Consider the following 19,369-nt stretch of genomic DNA (forward strand, 5'->3'; position numbering starts at 1 on the left):
ACAGCCATTGTGACCACCTAGTGTCACCTGCATCATTGCCTGCCAAGTCTCCCCTGCTCACTCCAGTCTCCTGACCCCTGATCCATTGTCTACACTGCAGGCAGGATCATCTTTCACAAATGCAGATTTATTCCTCTCTTTGATATTCCTCCATTTATTATTCCAAAGAGAAACCCAATTTCCTTAACACTTGACACTCTGGTCTGATTCCTCCTCTCCCTTGAGGGACACTCCCCCCCTCCAAGGTCCCCCGACCTTGGGACTGAGCTGAGTGCCCATGCGGTGCCCACGCACGCCGTTGCCCTGTAGAGACACGTGTTTCACGATGCATCGAGATGGCCTGTTTACCGCGTGGCTTACCCACACACGCAGGTGCAGTGGAGCATCCGTCTCGCTCTTCCTCCTCAATCAAATTGGACTCCAAGCCTCCATCGTACCCAGGGAAGCAGGAAAGTTCATGACTTTCATTCTCAGGCCTCCTGATGCTTCCCGTCCTGGTCCAGTGCCCTAACCAGAGTGAAATATTAGAGGCAGTCCCATCAGAGGGACACCGTAACTCCGGACGCCTTTGCCCCACCCACTCCGCTCTTGGCCGTTCCCGGACACTGGCGTCCCAGCCCAGACTGGAGCCCTGGTGCCCAAGCTGCCCCCGGGAGGAGTCTCTCCATCCCCAGGAGGGGATGGCTTCCGGGGAATTTCTGCCCCATACACCTGCCCTGGGGAAGACTTTTGGAACCAGAGAGGGCAAAATATAAAGAGCCCAACACGGGTCGGTGTCCCTGAAAGTTATTCTGGACTTGCTCCCCTTCACTCGGCAGGGACCTCTAAGACAGGACCATGTCCCTCTCTGGCGGCCTGGCACAGTGCCTGGTAATCAGAAGAAGACCAGTGAGGAAGCAAGCATCACTCCAGACCTACCAGATGTGCAAAGATGAAGAGGTCTGATGGGGCCGAGTGTCTTCAAGGACGCGGAGAATCAGGGGCGCGGAGACACTGTGGTAGGGTCGCAAGTCAGGTCATCCACTTTGGGGAGCAGATGAAAATACCAAGTAAAGTTAAAAATGCCCATTTCTTTCACCCTGAAATCCTACTTACAGCATAAATCTGGAGAAACGTCTGCTCAGGGGAGTGTGAACACACAGATGTTCATTGCATCATTGTTTATGACAGCAAAGAACCTGGACACCCATTGACAGGTAAGAAGGTAAATAAATTATAAAACATCCTTACATAGAATAGTGTACTGCTGTGGGCTTCCACACGTTTGCTCGTATTCTCCTTAATGGGATTTTGTAAAACTATGTCCCCCCACCATATGTTTCTTTATTTCTTTATTGTTTATTTTTTCACCCTTATTATTTTTTTAAATGTTTATTTTTGAGAGAGAGAGAGAGAGAGAGAGAGCGAGCATGAGTGGGGGAGGGGCAGAGAGGGAGGGGGGGACAGAGGATTTGAAGCGGGCTCCGCGCTGACAGCAGAGACCCCAACGCAGGGCTCAAACTCATGAACCGTGAGATCATGACCTGAGCCGAAGTTGGACACTCAACCTACTGAGCCACGCAGGCACCCCTACAATCCATTTTAAAACACACAAAGTGGGATGCCTGGGTGGCTCAGTTGGTTAAGCATCTGGCCCTTGATTTTGGCTCAGGTCGAGCCCCACATTGGGGTCTGTGCTGACAGCATGGAGCCTGCTTGGGATTCTCCCTCTCCCTCTCTCTCTCTCTGCCCTTCCCCCTGTCTCTCACTCTCAAAATAAATAAACATGAAAAATGTTAAAAAAAATTTTAAACACACAAAGAAACTCTTGTGTCATAGATATCGTTCAATTATTTGGGGTCAATGTAATGAAAGATTCATAGCGAGTAACTTTAAATATTTTCTACCATGTATTGAGTGACTATCAAAGAAAATCAAATAATGTGTCTGAAAAGGAAGGAATCGAAAAAATGAAAACTGGAAGAATATTTGGATCTACTAGACCTCCAAGAGCCAGCTGGAGATCGTAGCCAGCCTTGAATGGTAATAAACTGCGAAATGGAAATAAACAGTATGGAAAACAAAACATCATGCAGATATGTGACCTTGATAAACGATGTCATGAAAAGAACTCAGCGCTTTTCTTAGCTTTATAAGAAAGACGTGTTCCTGGTGCTTGGCTGGCTCGGTTGGTGGAACATACGACTCTTGATCTCAGGGTTGTAAGTTCGAGCCCCACATTGGGTGTAAAGATTGCTTAAAAAGAAAGAAAGGTTTCAGCTATTAAAGCCAACATGAATGCAGTGAATGATAAAGTGCTTGAACTTACTTGTAGATAAATCTGCAAAAATGAAGAAAAAGACGTGACAGAAATAAGAAAATGATCTACAACAATTTGGGAAGACTGTATCAATTTCAAGATTGAATATATTAGCCTGTTTACAAAATTGTATGTGAATGTATTTAAGAGCAACATATGAAAAATTTTGAAAACTTTTGAGTTATTCCAATTTACCGAATCCTGAAACTTGGCCAACAAGGTTTACAGAACTTCTGGATTGCAGATGAAGAAAAAACATAACAAATTAAGGCAATTAATTAAAATGACATTTCAAGACATTGTCTATGACTTATTTGATAATAAAGATGTTAAATTTTTAAAAAGAATCAGGCAGTATAAAAGCAGTTAGAAAAGATTGTAATGTTATTGCTGTTAGGTCAATAGAAGTTAAGAGAGGGTTCAGCATCTTGACCGATGTCGTTGACGTTAAGAGAAAATCTCTAGTTATGGGGATCTTGGATAACCTAATAACTACCCACTTAATAGATGATCTTTGGAAACATTTGATGCTGTGAAAAATAATTTTTAAATGGTAAAATCAGCTTAACTTGGACAACTATTAGATGAATGTGTGTCAAAGATATAACTCATTAACTGATGAGGAAGCCGGTAGGACGTTACAATCCACGCAAAGGAGAATTCAGAGAATACACTATAGAGAAAATCAAGAAAGCTGAAATAAATATGCAAGTTGATCCAAAACAGGTCCATATCCCCAGGGGGATAGTCTATCATATCTCCAGTGGATAATATTAATTTGCATTTCTGTGGACAAAGATCAATTATACTACTGCCAGTTTCCGTAACACACAGAGCTGTGAAGTAGCTCAAAACCAAAGGTGCATACAATGTCCATCGACAGATGAATGGATAAAGAAGAGGCGGTATATCTACACAATGGAGTACTACTCGGCAATCAAAAAGAGTGACACCTTGCCATTTGCAACTACGTGGATGGAACTAGAGGGTATTATGCTAAGCGACATTAGTCAGAGAAAGACAAACATCCGATGACTTCACTCATATGAGGACTTTAAGATGCAAAACAGATGAACGTAAGGGAAGGAAAGCAAAAATAATATAAAAACAGGGAGGGGGACCAAACAGAAGAGACTCTTAAATACAGAGAACAAACTGGAGGGGTTGTGGGTAGGAGGATGGGCTAAATGGGCAAAGGGCATTAAGGAAGACACTTGTGGGGAGGAGCACTGGGTGTTATATGTGGGGGATGAATCACTGGAATCTACTCCTGAAATCATTATTGCACTACATGATAACTAACTTGGATGTAAATTTAAAAACAAAAAATAAAAAATTAAAAAAACCCCAAAGTGCATATAAGCCAGAAGGACTGGAGACACCCAGGGTTCTCTTCTTCCCCTTTTCAGATTTCTCACCACTTTTCCTGACAATGCCATCCCCATGTCCGATGACAGCTCAGACCTGCTGGTGGTGTCTTATGGCTAGTGACAGCCACACCTAAGAAACAAACAAAAATTACATCTACAATTTCCAAATGTCAACCAATGCTTTAGAGATTACTGGACCGAATAGATGAATCATGTATGTTACAACTTATCACTTTGTGATCTTTCTATAAAAATATATATATTTGAGATTTAAAAGGCACATTTTAAATGTTTCTATATATCCATCAAGTGTTATATATAATATATATACTATAGTATATGAGTTTTATATTGTGATTTACGTACTTATGTGTTTCTATTATTATTTGTATATATATTATTACCGTGTTATTATACGTTTCTTTTTTTAATTTTTTTTAACGTTTATTTATTTTTGAGACAGAGAGAGACACAGCATGAACAGGGGAGGGACAGAGAGAGAGGGAGACACAGAATCTGAAACAGGCTCCAGGCTCTGAGCTGTCAGCACAGAGCCTGACGCGGGGCTCGAACTCACAGACCGCGAGATCGTGACCTGAGCCGAAGTCGGCCGCTTAACCGACTGAGCCACCCAGGCGCCCCTGGTATTATACGTTTCTATTACTATGACATTGCCAAATCTTTTGATATGCCTCCTGCATCAACACACACAGATACACACATTCATGGATGTGAGAACCAGAGACAACGCAGAGAGAAACGCCAGAGATCGGGAAGGCTTCCACATTCCGGCAGATTGTCACGAAACGTGTCTCTCACTTCTGAGCACAGAGGTGTGTGTTGAGATGAAATCTATAAATCACGGACAACGTGATCAGTCTCCATGGAGACGTGTTCCACCCCCAGCCTCCCCTCCACCACCCCGTCAGGGGCACCTCCATTTTACCCAGTGGTTCAAGCCCGAAACCCAAGTGTCATCTTGGATTCTTGTCTTTCTCACACTCCACAACCAATCTGTCGAAAACCTCTGTCATTTCTACTTCCAAAATATATTCCCCTCCCTTCCCTTGTTCGGAATATGACACTTCTCTCCATCTCCGTCCCACTGCCCACATCCGGCCTCCCTCCTGGGCAGCTGACAGCCTCTGCTCCCTTGCTCTCCCCACCGTCACCCGCTCCCTGCCCTGCAGCCAAGGCGATCCTTAAAACAGCAAATCGGAAGTCATCATTCCCCTGCTTCTGCCCGTCAGTGGTTCCCCCTCCACCGAGAATATGCTAACTGCCCTCCCTTCACCAATAAAACTAAAAAATCTGGGCCACTTCTGTTTCATATCCATTTAAAATGATAAACCTTCTCCCCTACCCCAGCCCAGCCCTTCCTTGATCTATCTTTCCATGTTATTTATCACATTATGCACTATATGATGCTATATAATATTAGACTTTGTATCTTTCTATATATTATATTCTTTAGGTAGTTTATTGTTGGTCTTCCCTTGCAATAAAGTATAAGCTTCATAGGACCGGAATATTTGAGGGGTTTATTCTATGCAAGCACTTAAAAAAGTGCCTGGTAAGTGGCAGGAGTGCAATAAATACACGTGAATGAATGAATGAATGAATGGGTCTCCTCACTTACCAGATTTTTCCCTGGGCTAACAGGTTAGCCCGCCACATCTCATGGATGCCGGCAGAAGACGTGGGCCTCTCTGGGCCAGAGACCAGGACGTTAGTGCCCCCAGCACAGCCCGCAGCCCAGGCATCACATTTGCATGGGTTTCCATTGCTCCCCAAACCGCACGTCGGTGGCACCCAGCACTCCAGGCAGATGCTGCCCCCTCGGTGGGCGTGTGTCACAGGTGAGGAAACCTGAGTTCAGGGAGCCCGGATCTGTTCTAACAGACACACGGGCACCTGGTGTCCTCCTTGTGCCCTGAACGGGACATCATCTTTCTTTGCTGGACAGTCAGCCGCCCTGCCCTTTGCTCCGGAGGGAGGCTCTGCCTCTATCCTCTGAGACTGTTGACTAAACAAACATCTTTGAAAAGAGAATCCAGGGCACAGGCCGCCAGCGCCTCCCCCCCACCCCCCGCCCGTTCCCAAGGTGCGGAGAAATGCAAGACATCGTGGAAACGGTCTCCCAGCTACCCCTGCCACTCTGTCCCATCATCCAGATTCTTTCGGCCTCTGTAGCACGAATCGCCTGACAATGACCTTCCTCATTTACGTGTTTGTGAATGAGCACCCACGCCCATGTCCTGCCTCCCCTAGAGAATACCTTCTTCACGAGCAGGGAACTTCTCTGTATCACCTGGACCCCTCGCCTGCAGAGAGCTCTCAGGCAGCTGAGACACAGCACGTGCACGCACGTCAGTATTTCAAGGGGGAAACACGAACCGGACAAGATACTCTCAGATCAGGAAGGTAGGAGCCATGACAGAGGGACCGGTGCGGATGAGGACAGGGCACCGATGGAGAGAATGGCCCCAAAGAGGAAGGGGCACCTGCTGAGGGAAAGACTGGAGGCAGGGGAGTAGCTGGGAGGCTGCTGTGTGGACAAAGCCAAGAGGAGGAAGAGGAGAACGGAAGGTAACCTAGATTATGGAGTGTTGACATCTGAGAACAGCCAGAGGCTGAGACGGGAATAGGGGAGGATGATCAGGTTTAGAGGAAAGGCAGGAGCTTGGTAAGTTTCCAGAAAGTAAGCGGGTGTGCTGCCAGCAGCAGGCAGGGGGTGGGGGACCAGGCCACACCTGGGCAGGTGACGAGCTGGTTTCAACACCAGGCACTTCTGTCCAGTGAGTAACCAGTCACTTCAGCTGCACCAGCTCGTTCGGTCCTCCCCTGGTCAAGAGCGTGGAGACCAAGGACATGCAGGAGATTGTCTCTTCTCCTGCCCGTTCGGGAGTCTAAGGTCATTGACTGCTTCTGGGGCCATCGCTCCAGGACAAAGTTCTGAGGACCATGCCTGGCAAGGAGAACTGGGCTGGCCAGCGAGGCAGGGACAAGACATTTGTGGCCTTTGGCATACAGGGATCATGCTGGTTCACTGCCGTGAGTGGCACCCTCGTTCCAGGCAGGTTCCCCATCATCCCTGGGAAGAAGTGTCACTAGGCAACAAGATAAGCAGGTGTCATGCTGCTCCCTGAAAGGTGGCAGGGCACAGGGCATCGCGGCGTGCTGGTGTATCTGATCCACGTTCTGGAAGGAGGGTCATCGTCTCTGTCCTTGCCCCAAAGGCGGCTGCCAGTAGCCAGTCTTCACCACTACTCCATTTTGGCCAGGGGAGACCTGGGACCCTAGCAATTCAGCTGAAGCCACCTTCCCTGAGCCCCTGAGCATGTAACTTCTGACCCATTCACCCAAGAATCTATGCAGAGACCCAAGCTCCTGCAATACGGTGTCATCGTGCCCGCGTAGAGTGTTTCGTACAAGCAACCTCAACCCACTCCCAAAAAGCTTGCTCATTTTTAAGAGATCAATTGCAGTGTATGGCTCTTATTTTGAAAATCCTGCTTCGGGCACCTGGATGGCTCAGTCAGTTAAAGCATCCAACGTTGACTCGGGTCATGGTCTCACAGTTCGTGGGTTCGGGACCCACGTCGGGCTCTGTGCTGACAGCTCGGAGCCCGGAGCCTGCTTCGGATTCTGTGTCTCCCTCTCTCTCTGCCCCCTCCCACATTCATGCTCTGTCTCTCTCTTTCTCTCTCAAAAGTAAATAATCATTAAAAATCAAAAGGAAAGAAAGAAAGAAAGAAAGAAAAGACCCCGTTTCAAAGGAACCAATGGTAACATTTGAGCCCTGATAATCAGGGATTCTGGTTAATTATTTGGTGTGATAATGCAGTAATTTTCTTCTAAAAAAAAAAAAAAGGTCTTTATCCTTTAGACGTACACCCTGAAAAATTCACTGTTGACATAACACCCAGGGGTTGCATCACACAAAGGCAGGGAAAGGATTGAGCATTGTTGAAGTTGCATGATGGGCACATGGGGATCCGGACGCTTATTTTTATATGTGCTTGAAAATTTTCATAAGGAAACATTTCCCGACTGTTTCCACAGATCTTGAAACAAATGGGCACTGTGCTTTCTCTACGTTCACGCTTAGTTCCCATCGGCCGATCTCACTGAATCGTGGTCAGAGTGTTTCTGTTCTGTGCCCTCCCCCCAAGGATGCTTTTTGGGGGTTCCGTTGCTACGCGCTGGCTTTGCCCACTTCTTTAATCTGCCAGTAACTTTTCTTCTCTAGTGAGAATATTCTTCTCAAATTGCCCCCAGCTAATCAGAGAAAAGACATCAATTTTCCTTTCTATCCTTTCTGGACTTCCTTAACTCTTTTTTTCAACATGAGGAAGAAGAGAAAAATGGGAAGAATTATAGTGTGTCGCCACACAAAACGGGGAAGGTCTATGTGCCGGCTTTTCCAGTCACAAGGGAGGGATTTTCCACTTTATTCTTTAAAAAAAAAAAAAAGGCAGCCTGTCTCTCTTCGAACAAACATTATCCGCTGCTCAGTACTGCTCAAGATTTACATCCACTGGGTCCTCTGATGTGTTCCCCGGAAACTTTATCTATTGTCTCAGATAGAAGCTATTTTAGAAGCCAGAGCCCTTCGGACTCCTAAAGGAGCTTGGATGCTTCTAGGACAACCCTCTTTAAAAAGATACAAGCAGGAAATTTAACAGATTGATTGGTCCTTATGACAATCTCTAAAAATATACTCATCACCAAAATTAACATTTTAAAACTCTTCCCAGGAATCAAACAAGACAGTTACTACTTGCCCTGGGCAAGTACAGATTGAAGGTACCCGTGATGATATATGTGTTTCTCTGGGGACGGCTGGGCAGGTGACAGTCGTGTGGTGTCGGTACAATGACATCAACACAGAGCCTGCATTTGAAATTTTGATTCCCACTCTCCCTTGAGAACATTTTTTGGTTTTTTCACAGGGTCTGAAGAGCGGCGATTGGAAAACGTTTGACATACGATCGTTCACAAATACTTTGCTTATCTCAAGGAAGAGGGGGAATATTCAGAGATCAAACATTAGAAATGTTACAAAGGCAGGTGTAGGGACTGTCAGAATCACGTAACAGGAGCCAATGTTCCCAGACTCCTAACCTCAAAACCCAGACAAAATATTCAGTGCAGTAGAAACGTCTCCCCTGGGACTATTATTACCCTTTGCATTCTGGAGGACAAGTGGGACAGGAATAAATCTGTCCCTTTTCCTTTTCAGCGACTGAATGTTGCTTCTGTTGGACGCGGCTGCTTTCACCGCGCTCCCCGGGCTCCTCACAGAGAGGGGGTGTGTGGGGCTTCACGAGCGCGGATCGAGGGGCACCATGGAGACGTTCCGCCATAAAAGTGTCTTCTCGCATTTTCAAGGTAAACAAATGTTAGTGCCACCAGGAAATAGACCACATGAAAAGAAACGTGGGGAATCTGGAAGAGCTGCCCAGGCAGTAATTCTTTTCATTTCCCAAGTTCATTACCCTCATTAACTCAAGTCAATGGGACAGAACAAAAGCCTTCTCAAAAGCCCCATAAACGTGAGGCATACATATTTTAAATCTACAGCTATAAAAGAATGCAGCTGATTTTTCTTCTTGTTCACAGCGCGTTTCCAGTTTTCCTCTTATGATAAGTGTGCCTTGTAATACGGTCCTCGGATCCTATGTTACAAAGTACTATTTATCTTGAACTCATTGATGGGGTGGGGGGGGTCGGAAGGCAAACAGCTGTAACCCCAACTTTCCCAGTTTAGACCGTAGGAGGTAGCAGGTGTCACAGGTAACCTGCGGAGAAGCGTGGGTGTCTGTAGGTAGAAGGCTAAACCCCATGAAAGTGTGAGGGTCCCCACCTCTTTGAAATTTCTAGGCGTCTGGTGGTCTGGGTGGGGTATGCCGCCCCCCCCCTTCCACAAAGTGAAGGGACAGCTGCTGCACTTTGGGTCCCCTGCTCTCCGGTATAAAAGAGGCACATGCTTGGGTTTTAATTTTTTTTTTTTACCGTTTATTCAGTTTTGAGAGAGAGAGAGCGTGAGCAGGGGAGGGGCAGAGAGAGAGGGAGACACAGAATCCGAAGCAGGATCCAGGCTCTGAGCTGTCAGCACAGAGCCCGGCGCGGGGCTCGAACCCACGAACCGTGAGATCGTGACCTGAGCCAAAGTCAGACGCTTAACAGACTAAGCCACCCAGACACCCCCACATGCTTGGGTTTTAGAGGTTACCTGTGGCACACTTAGATGACCTGTTCTTGCTGATTTACTGAGTGATTCAAAAAGCCACCAGCTTGGGGAGCGAGGGAAGGCAGTTCAGCGGGGACAGGCTATAGACAGTTCAGTGGCTCTGACCCTCAGAGCTCATGGCCTAGCCTCATACCATTGGAAGTCTCTGGTCTTACCATGCACACCAGTCCCAGGAAGCAGTCGCTTCTAGGATGCTGTGACGGCTAATTTTATGTGTCAACTTGAATGGGCCATGGTGTGCCTAGATATTTGGTGAAACATTATTCCGGGTGTGTCTGGATGAGACTAGCACCGAAATCAGCAGACTGAGTGAAGAAGAGTGCCCTCCCCGACATGGGTGGGTCCTGTCCAATCATTTGAAGGTCTGAAGGGAACAGAAAGGCTGAGCTTCTGAGTAAGAAGGGGGGGCTTCTCCTGCCTGACGACCTTGACCGAAGACATAGGTTTTTTTCCTGCCTTTGCACTCAAGCTGAAGCATTGGCTTTCCCTGGGTCTCTTGCTTGCCAGCTGACATCTTGGGACTTCGCAGCCTCCATAGTCACATGAGCCAATGCCTTGTAATCAGATGAGATGGATGGGGGAGGGGGGGAGAGGCTATACATGTATTGGTTCTGTCTCTGGAGGTTCTGACTAATACAGGTGCAGGAATGATCCTGTGAAGCTGAGGCTTGGTGAGGTGAGGGTCAAGGGCTTACGAAGGGGGGGCTTTCTGTCCTTCAGCGGGTAAGGCGTCCAACCCTCATCCAGATGTTCACGCCTGATGCTTTTCTCCTTGTGGCTGAAATATGCATGTCCAGGGACCCGAGGTGGATGGTGGGAAGTCGTGCCTCGTCTGATGGCACCCAGAGTTTTCTTCCTGTCCCCTCTGGAGCCGTGGCTCTGCTGATTCAGGGGTTTTAGCTTCCGGACACAGTAATGGTTCTCCCCTGAGACTCTGCCACGTTATTTTTGGTATCTTTTTTTTTTTTAATGTTGATTCATTTTTCAGAGAGCGTGCAAGCCCCAGAGGGGCAGAGAGAGAGAGGGAGACACCGAATCCCAAGCAGGCTCCAGGCTCCGAGCCATCAGCACAGAGCCCGATGCGGGGTTTGAACTCACGAACCGTGGGATCGTGACCTGAGCGGAAATCAGACGCTCAACCAACTGAGCCACCCAGGCGCCCCCAGGTTATATCTGACATCCGATGAACAGATTTCCCCCCTCCCGAGGGGGACAGGTTCTAATATGGGCTGAAATGATCGACACTCCTGAGGGGAAACAGGTTGCTGTTGCGTGGTGGGACAGGTGGCCCTGAGTCTGCAAAGCTGAGGGGCCTCCTAGTCCTGCCCTGCCAGAGGCAAAGGCTGATGGGGGCGCGGGGGGTGCCCGCAGCCCTGCAGAGGACAGCCCCCACACTCCTGCCTCCGGAGGCCCCGCCGCCTCCCACCATCACATCACATCAACAGGCACCCATCCCGCATCACGTATACTCACTATTACGTTTCCGAAGAGCGTTTCACCATGTCGCTTTCGGCATCATCATTCATTTGAGGTCCCGCCGCCTCTGTCTCTTTCTGTGACCAATATTCCTTTCGAATCTCAATCACGTCCAAAGACGCTTGGAGGGGTTGTAGGCTCAAAGCGTTGTGTGCCTGGAGGGCCTAGTGGAAGAAATACCTTGGTCCATCTAGAAGGACGACATGACCGCAGGATCAGACCTGCCACCGTGAAGGTCTGAGTCACCTCACCCGTCTCGGACCGGGGATCCAGCGAAAGGTGCCCGTGAAAGGAAGAACAGGAGTGTAGATGTGCACATATGTGAGTGTGTGCTGGTCTGTAATTAGTTGGCCTCTTTTTCTCTTTACTTCACGATTACATGCGGTATGTGTTTTAGTGGCCTTTTACAGCTTGCATTATACCCACGTGAGATCGTGGTAGAACCAGAGGAGGAGCAGAACTTTCCTCCAGACCCTGAGCCTGAAGCTGGAGGCGTTTGTGTTTGAGTTATTGGGTGCTGGATGCTTTTCATTTGCGTATCCGGTAGCTGTGTTCTATTCCAGGCGCTTCTGGAATTATTTGTACATAAAGCAGAATGTTTGGGTGTTGAGCAGTCAGGGAGGGGACTGGAAGGCTTATCTGTCATCGCTGCTGTCCTGCCCTCCATTCCTCCCCCTGCCGAAACAGCACGCCAGTATTGGTTGGGAACTTAGCCCTCTCCTATCGGATACATTCTTGAAAAGAACTGTCAAGTGAAATGTTCCTCCTTCCCCTGCCAAGGGCTGGGTGCATGACATAAGTCAGATCAGTCAAATGATCGCTCCCTGAAATTGGAATCCTTAGCAGAATTACGCCAAAGCTACAAATGGCCAGAGCTGTGTTATCCCAGAGGGAACAGCCTGATGAAAGGGTCACTTTGTTCCTCTCTTGTTCTGAGTCTGTTCTGCGCCTCTCATTTTGATCCTGTGAGCTCCTCCGTATCCTTCTAATAAATCCCGTCGTAACGTAAACTGGCCAGAGCCATTGTCTCTGCAGTAGAACTCGCTCCCTGGGAGGATGTGCAGTGAGGACAGGAGAGAAGCAGGGGAGACAGGAGCAGGGAGCGGCGAGGGACAGCCCAGAGGCTGGAAGAAGATGCGGAGGGTCCAGGATGGAGCCAAGGGAGGGACGATGGCCAGTGGGAGACTCTGGGCGACGGGGTCAGAACCCGCTGGAAGGCCAAGGACTGATATGTGCCCACTGCCTTTACTGATGGTTTCAGTAGATGACAGCGGGCAACGCTTGCTTGCCAAGGGCTGAGAGGTCCGGAAGTGAGGGTAGGCAATATCTTAGTCAAGATATAGGTTGGGCTTTTGCATATGGATCGCAGTGGCTCCAACCAGACGGGAGGTGTAATTCTCCCCCGTGGGAAGCCCAGCGCGGGTTGGGTGGGTGACTCTTTTCCACGAGGCCATCCTCTGACCAAGCTCCTCTTACAAGTTGCTCTGCCGTCCCCGGGGTATTGTCTATGTCCATCTAACTAAAGTCAGGTCATACCCTCATATTCTACTTCCAGTCTTCAAGAAGGAGAGAGGGGAGGCCCAGGCCAAGCCACTTCTTTGAGAGGCACACCCCGGGAGCTGCCTACACCCCCCCCCCCCTTCAGACCCACAGGCTGGAACTCAGTGGCGTGGCCACCTCTGCTAGAGGGAGAGACTGGCCATAGAGTCACCAGCCTGCGGCCAGTCCAGCCTGGGAGGGGAGGCTTATTTCCAAAAGAAAACCTGGAAATGGACAATAAGGAGCCAGTAGAAATCACTGCTGTATAGACAGCTGTGGCAGGCAGTCAGGCTGTGAAGGAAAGAGATTGGGACGTAGCTGGAGGAGGGTGGGGGGGGACTGAGTCCCACCCAGTCCCACGGGGGCAGTAGAGAGAGATGTTGATGGTACAAGGAAAGGGGATAAGAGAGGGAGAGCTCGAAGAAGGAGGGGACACAGGTCAGTGCACAGATGGAGAAATTGGCCTTGGATAGGACCATGGAAAGGGTAAAAGGTGAAAAAAAAAAAGAAAGGAGGGAAGGATAAGAGAAAATACAAAGGGATTTGTGGGATTGATGGCTGGTGCAGAGAGCATGCTGGCTGCCATTTTCTGTGTAAAACAGGAAACCAAGTCTCCTGCTACAATTGAGTGGGAAGGAGGGCGGCTGGGTGTTTGAGAGACAGGGAGATAGAAATAGTCCTTGCTGGGAGGGCCGACCAGGTGAACTTGGTGCGATCGCTTGGCAGGACAGAGAGTGTAGGTGAAATTGATGAGTGGAACCCCAGTCTTGGTGGCTGGGGGATTTCTCCGACAGGGGTGCTAGGCAAATCAGGTACAGGTTTCCAGAAAGCAGATAATGGGGCTTCTCCAGTCCAAGTTCACATGGAGGAAAGACATGAGGACGCCTTCATTCAAATGATCACATACTCATTTTAATGAGTCTTCTAGAACGCGGCACAGAAAAGCACGCTGTTTTTGCAATCCTAGACCTAGGCAACACTTCCAGAAAGTTAACCTTCCATTTGTTATTACTCAGACCCTTGAAACGGATGCACACATCTTCCGAACGACAGGCATCATCCGTTAGTGTGACAAAAAGAGACAGTCTTCGTTGCGTTCAGAAAGTTGTTGAGAGATGAGCAATACCCAGCTTGCCGGCCGCCCCTGCGGCGTGGGGCACACAGGAAGGATGTGACTGCCTGTCCTGGGTCACCGGTAATTGGTGAGCGTCACGGGGAAAGAGTTTTATGGGCCCTAATAGTTTTCTGTAAATGAAAACTGCTCCTCCTCGCCAGGCAATTGAGTTATAACTGAGTTAATCCAGGAAAATCTTATTCGTATGAACTATGACACACATGAGTCAATGAGCAAGTGTCACCCAGAGACTTAATGAGGCACTGGTGCCCTTTCTGTTCTAGGATGGTCACTTCCAGGGGTGTTTTGAGGTTGGTTGTGCTGTTTTGACCATCTCCGGATGAAGGTAACTGCTTAAGGAAGGGGGAGGCAACGGGTTCTTCCATAGGTTGCTCTCCTCTCTGACCTCACCAAGTCCAAAAGCTGCAGGCTCAATGCAGCCCGAAGATTTTCACTTTCCCCTGTGAGCATCTCATTTACTCATCCGGTTTCCATGAGAGACTGAGTTCTTGAGAAGCGATCATTACAGTAATAATAATAACAGTGATGACATTTTTTCCTCCAAGTGATGTTCCCAGTCGGGGCTGCTGTGATTTTCCACGGGGACACTAGTCAGAGAGAAGGAAGATTCCCACCTGCTATTAAATGTATTCCGGGGTCCACGTATGTTCCTGAATTCAAGCCCGTGCTGTGTAGGTGGGAGTTCTTCCTCGAAAGGCTCAGAACAGCAAGGACGTTGTCTTGTGCAATATGGTAGGACGCAAACCGTCAAAGCGTCAGCCAAGAGGGACAATGATCCTCTGCGAGCCCCAGAGAAGCTGGTACACCGGGGGCCCCTGGGCGGGTAACCCACGGGTCTTACCAAGCTCCCAGCTTCCCCTTATTCTCAGTGGGCCATTTGCCGACGAGCACAGCACCCTGTGTTTATATAGTAGCAACATCTCAACATTGAGAGCACCGGAGAGAGAGAGCTGGGTCAGGGGGAAAAAAATAACTTGCCCCATTTTACTATGGATGAAATGACCCCTAGGTGTTTATTTCTTGGGGAGAACCAGGCAGATTGCATCAAGTCTCCGAGGAGAGAACGGAAAATGTGTGTCAACGGAGTGTGGATTAAGCTATTTGCCGGACATTATTTATTTCCTTGCCTGCATTGACAGTACAAATGAGTCATAAATACCACAGAGATATGGGTAGATTTTTAAACATTAACTTAGAATTTGAAAGTTGGAGTAATTAGCCTTAGGATAAATGTATAGAATAAGAGATTCTGTTTTAGACGTCGATGTCGCTGAGTCTGCTGTTTAGGGGAGTCTTTACATGTGGTTAACAGGATAAAGTAGTTTAGGGGAAATGAGAATGTTTATAGAAACAGTGATGGCTTAGCTCCTACTTTTCAAGACGGGCACCATCAAGGTGGATTGTATTCCGTTCATTGTATCGAGTCTTCATTTATGATCAAGTCTTTGCCGGTAGTCCGAACTGCTCACCCCTGAGAGACACACACTCAGAAGCCAAAACAAAACTTAGTTCAACATGACATATTCCCGGGTTGTAAGGCATTCTAAGTTCCCCGTATCCATTATGACAATGGTCATTCCTTTCAAAATAGGGATCTGTACTTTCCACTAAGTGGACAATTTTGAAGATTTGCATCAAAGTATTTTTTTTTTTTAAGGGTCTACTTGTATCAGGCTCTTCTGGCTTCACTTCAGATCCTCTCCACCTCCCCTCCTACTCTAGCTGTTTGGTTCTGAGCTGAGTCCTATCAGCTTTGTGGGTCGGGGGCTGGGCAGCCCGGTCTTAAGCCCATGTGGGGTGTCTGGTAGCAGGTGAGGCAGGGGGGGAGGCTATTAGCACTGACCCCCGTCCAGCCCAGAGGTGTGGGGAGACAGAGCCGTGGTCTACCCCTGACTAACGGTGGGCAGGAACTGGTGGGTGCCTTCCTCCCCCATGTTTCCCCAGGAGGGAAGTTCCAAGACTGGTCTCATAAGTCTCCCCAGAGGGTCCCACCAAATGGAACCACCTGACCAACTCAGTAACACATCCTTGAACTGGCTTTCCTCCCTTTTATGTCTGCTTCCCTGACCCTCACTTCTGCTTCCTGGGCTTACACTCCCAAGTAAACATTTCTCGGGCTTTGCTTTTGAGGGAACCCGGATCAAGAGTATCTTGAGTTTATATCAGAAAAAAACCCCCACACACATTGAATTATTACTGCTGACAGCATTTTAATTTCCTGCCCACAGACATTAAACTGTAATAGTCCATTACAGCCTTATCAATTAAGCTTCACTGTCTCATAATGACACCTGCTGGAGTTGTACTGGTAATGATTAAATAGCATATCTACCCGTGAGCCATAGGGGCAGGGAAGGGCAGTGGAAGAGAGATGGACTTTGAGCTTCCATTCCAGCCCCACCTTTTACTAACTATGTGACCTTGGGCAAGTCACTTAACCTCTCGGAGCCTCATTTGTGAAATGGCCTGAATACAATAAAAGTAGAAATTAATGACCAATAAAAAAATGAAAGGACCTCTCACCTGGAAATTTAAACACTTCTAATAACTCAAGTCAATGAAGAAGCATGAAATGAAATCACAGGATGTCTTGAAAATAACTACGGAGAAAACTCAACATATCAAAGTGTCTGTGACAGAGAGCTAAAACTCAGAGCAAAGTTATAACAACTAACACCTGTCACAGTAAATATGAAAAGAGGAAAAGGAATGAGTGAAATGCCCACTGAAAAATAAGAGACAGACAGACATATAAGACAGGACAAAAGTTTGCTTTTGAAAAGTCAAAGAAAATCAACAACCCACCCACTGGAAAGTTTGCTCACAGGGAAAAAAAAGATAAAGGAAAAAATAAACAACATGAAGGATGGAAAAAAATAACAGATCAGCAGAAATGTAAAACAGGGGCACCTGGGTGGCTCAGTTGGTTAAGCGTCTGACTCGATTTCAGCTCAGGTGATCTCACGGCTCATGAGTTCGAGCCCCAAGGCAGGCTCGACATTGATAGCATGGAGCTTGCTTGGGATTCTCTCTCTCTGTGCCTCTCTCTCTCTCTCTCTCTCTCTCTCTCTCTCTCAAAATAAATAAATAAACTGAAAAAATAAAAGTAAACTATGGAAAGAAAGTATTATAAAAACTTCATGCCATTGAAGAAGAATACTGAGATTAAATGGGCAAATTCCTGGAAAAGCATATAACTTGTCAAAACTGACTAGAGGGGAAATAGAATATGTAATTCTCTGTAAGTTGATTTGTGGCACAATCCCGGTGAGAATATCATCATGTTGGTTTCTGGAGCTGTTGATTATAATGTCATGAAAAGGAATAAACGAGCAAAGAAAAGCCAGGAAAAGAAATGCAATGTTGGCAGTTTGACCAGCATGTCCAGATAAGAAAGCACATTACAGAGCCTCTGTGATGAAAACAATATGGTATATCAGTATGAGCATATATATATAGAAAAACTGAATAGAAAATCTAGAAATAGACCCAATAGAATATAGACAGTTAGCATAGATTAAGAAGGCATCTCAAACCAGTGGAAGAATTTAATGTGTGTTGTTGAGATACCAGAAGGACATGGAAAAAATATATAATTGAGCCTGGTCTTGCACCATACACCAAAATATATTCCAAATGGATCACAGATTTACATATAAAATGAAGGGCGCTGGGGTGGCTCAGTCGGTTAAGCGACCGACTTCTGCTCAGGTCATCTCACGCTTCATGAGTTCAAGCCCCACATCGGGCTCTGTCCTGACAGCTCGGAGCCCGGAGCCTGCTTCGGATGCTGCGTCTCCCTCCCTCTCTGCCCCTCCCCTGCTTGTGCTCTGTCTCTCTTTCTCTCTCCAAAATAAATAAACATTAAGAATTTTTTTCAATTTAGATGTAAAATGAAGAAAACATGGGGAAGTTTCTTTATAAACTAGGAGCTATAACCAAGAAACTTTCCTAACTGACTCAAATCCCAGAAGCAATAAGGAAAAACATTGATTAATGTGTTTACACAAAAGTTATAAAATTTGCATGGCCAAAAGCACCATCAGCCAAGTAAAAACACAAACAAAGTGGAGGAAACATTTACAATTTTTACTGCAGACAACTGGATGAATACACTAGGTTAAGCCATCTGAAATCACTGGTATTTAACCATTTTGACCTAACAACATAGTAATTTCATATAGTTCAATTCAATGCCTAATATGTAAAAAACTTCTATAAATAAAATGGGCACTATCCACATAGAAGAGCCACTAGAGATATGGACACACAATTGACAAACTAAAATGCACGTGGCTTTTAGCCACAGGAAAAGACACTCAGGCTTCCCTGTATCCCTGCAGAGATAACACTGCCAAGATGCCAAAATGATAGATGTGGGACCAATTCAATACAGTACTCCGTGTAATAGCAAAAGACTGGAAAAACTCAAGGACTGGAAAAACTCAGGTATCTCAATATGTGATAAAGTCCTCCAACTTTTTTGTTCCGGAATTATGTCAAAGATTCTTAGATCTTTGCATTTTTATACACATTTTTAAAACAATGTTTCTTTGTGTATTTATTATGAGAGAAGAGAGAGAGCTCAAGCAGGATAGGGGCAGAAAGAGAGAGGGAATCCTGAGCCGGCTCTGAGCCACTACCACAGAACCTGATGCAGGGCTCCACCCATGAACTGTGAGATCATGACCTCAGCCGAAATCAAGAGTTGGACCCTTAGCTAAGAAAACCACCCAGGCACTCTTATATACATCTTTTAACCTGTTTTTCAGTTTGCACGTGTGTGTGTGTGTGTGTGTGTGTGTATGCGCACGCTGAGATTTGCATTGGGATGACATTGAATCTGATCAATTTGGGCAGAACTGACATCTTTACAAAATTGTGTCCCTCATCCATGAACATTTATTTAGTTAGGTCTTCTTTCATTAATCTTGATAATATTCTGTAGTTTTCTGTATGGAGATCATGAACTTCTTTCATCAGATTTTCTCCTGTATTTTTGATGTTCTTTGAAACCTCGTAAATGCGATCTTATTTTTAAATTTCACTTTCTAGTTGTGAGGGGCTTAAGAGAAATATGACTTTTTACCCTGATCTTGCATTCAGTACCCTGGCTAAATCCAGTTTATTGGTGTATTTAAAATTTTTTTTCTAGGGCGCCTGGGTGGCTCAGTCGGTTAAGTGACCGACTTCGTCTCAGGTCATGATCTAGCGGTTCATGGGTTCGAGCCCCGCGTCAGGCTCTGTGTGGACAGCTCGGAGACTGGAGCCTGCTTCCGATTCTGTGTCTCCCT

The 19,369-nt window shown here is 46.8% G+C and overlaps 1 long non-coding RNA gene across 1 annotated transcript; it reads left to right on the forward strand.

The window, feature by feature from the left end:
* The first annotated feature begins 678 nt into the window (after positions 1–678).
* LOC122479894 lies at positions 679–5,192 on the forward strand. The gene is made up of 2 exons (XR_006296466.1): positions 679–1,204; positions 4,383–5,192. It is a non-coding gene; the product is annotated as an uncharacterized LOC122479894 (long non-coding RNA).
* The last annotated feature ends 14,177 nt before the right edge of the window (positions 5,193–19,369 follow it).

This window comes from Prionailurus bengalensis, chromosome C1, assembly GCF_016509475.1.
Source record: "Prionailurus bengalensis isolate Pbe53 chromosome C1, Fcat_Pben_1.1_paternal_pri, whole genome shotgun sequence".
Lineage (NCBI taxonomy): Eukaryota > Metazoa > Chordata > Mammalia > Carnivora > Felidae > Prionailurus > Prionailurus bengalensis.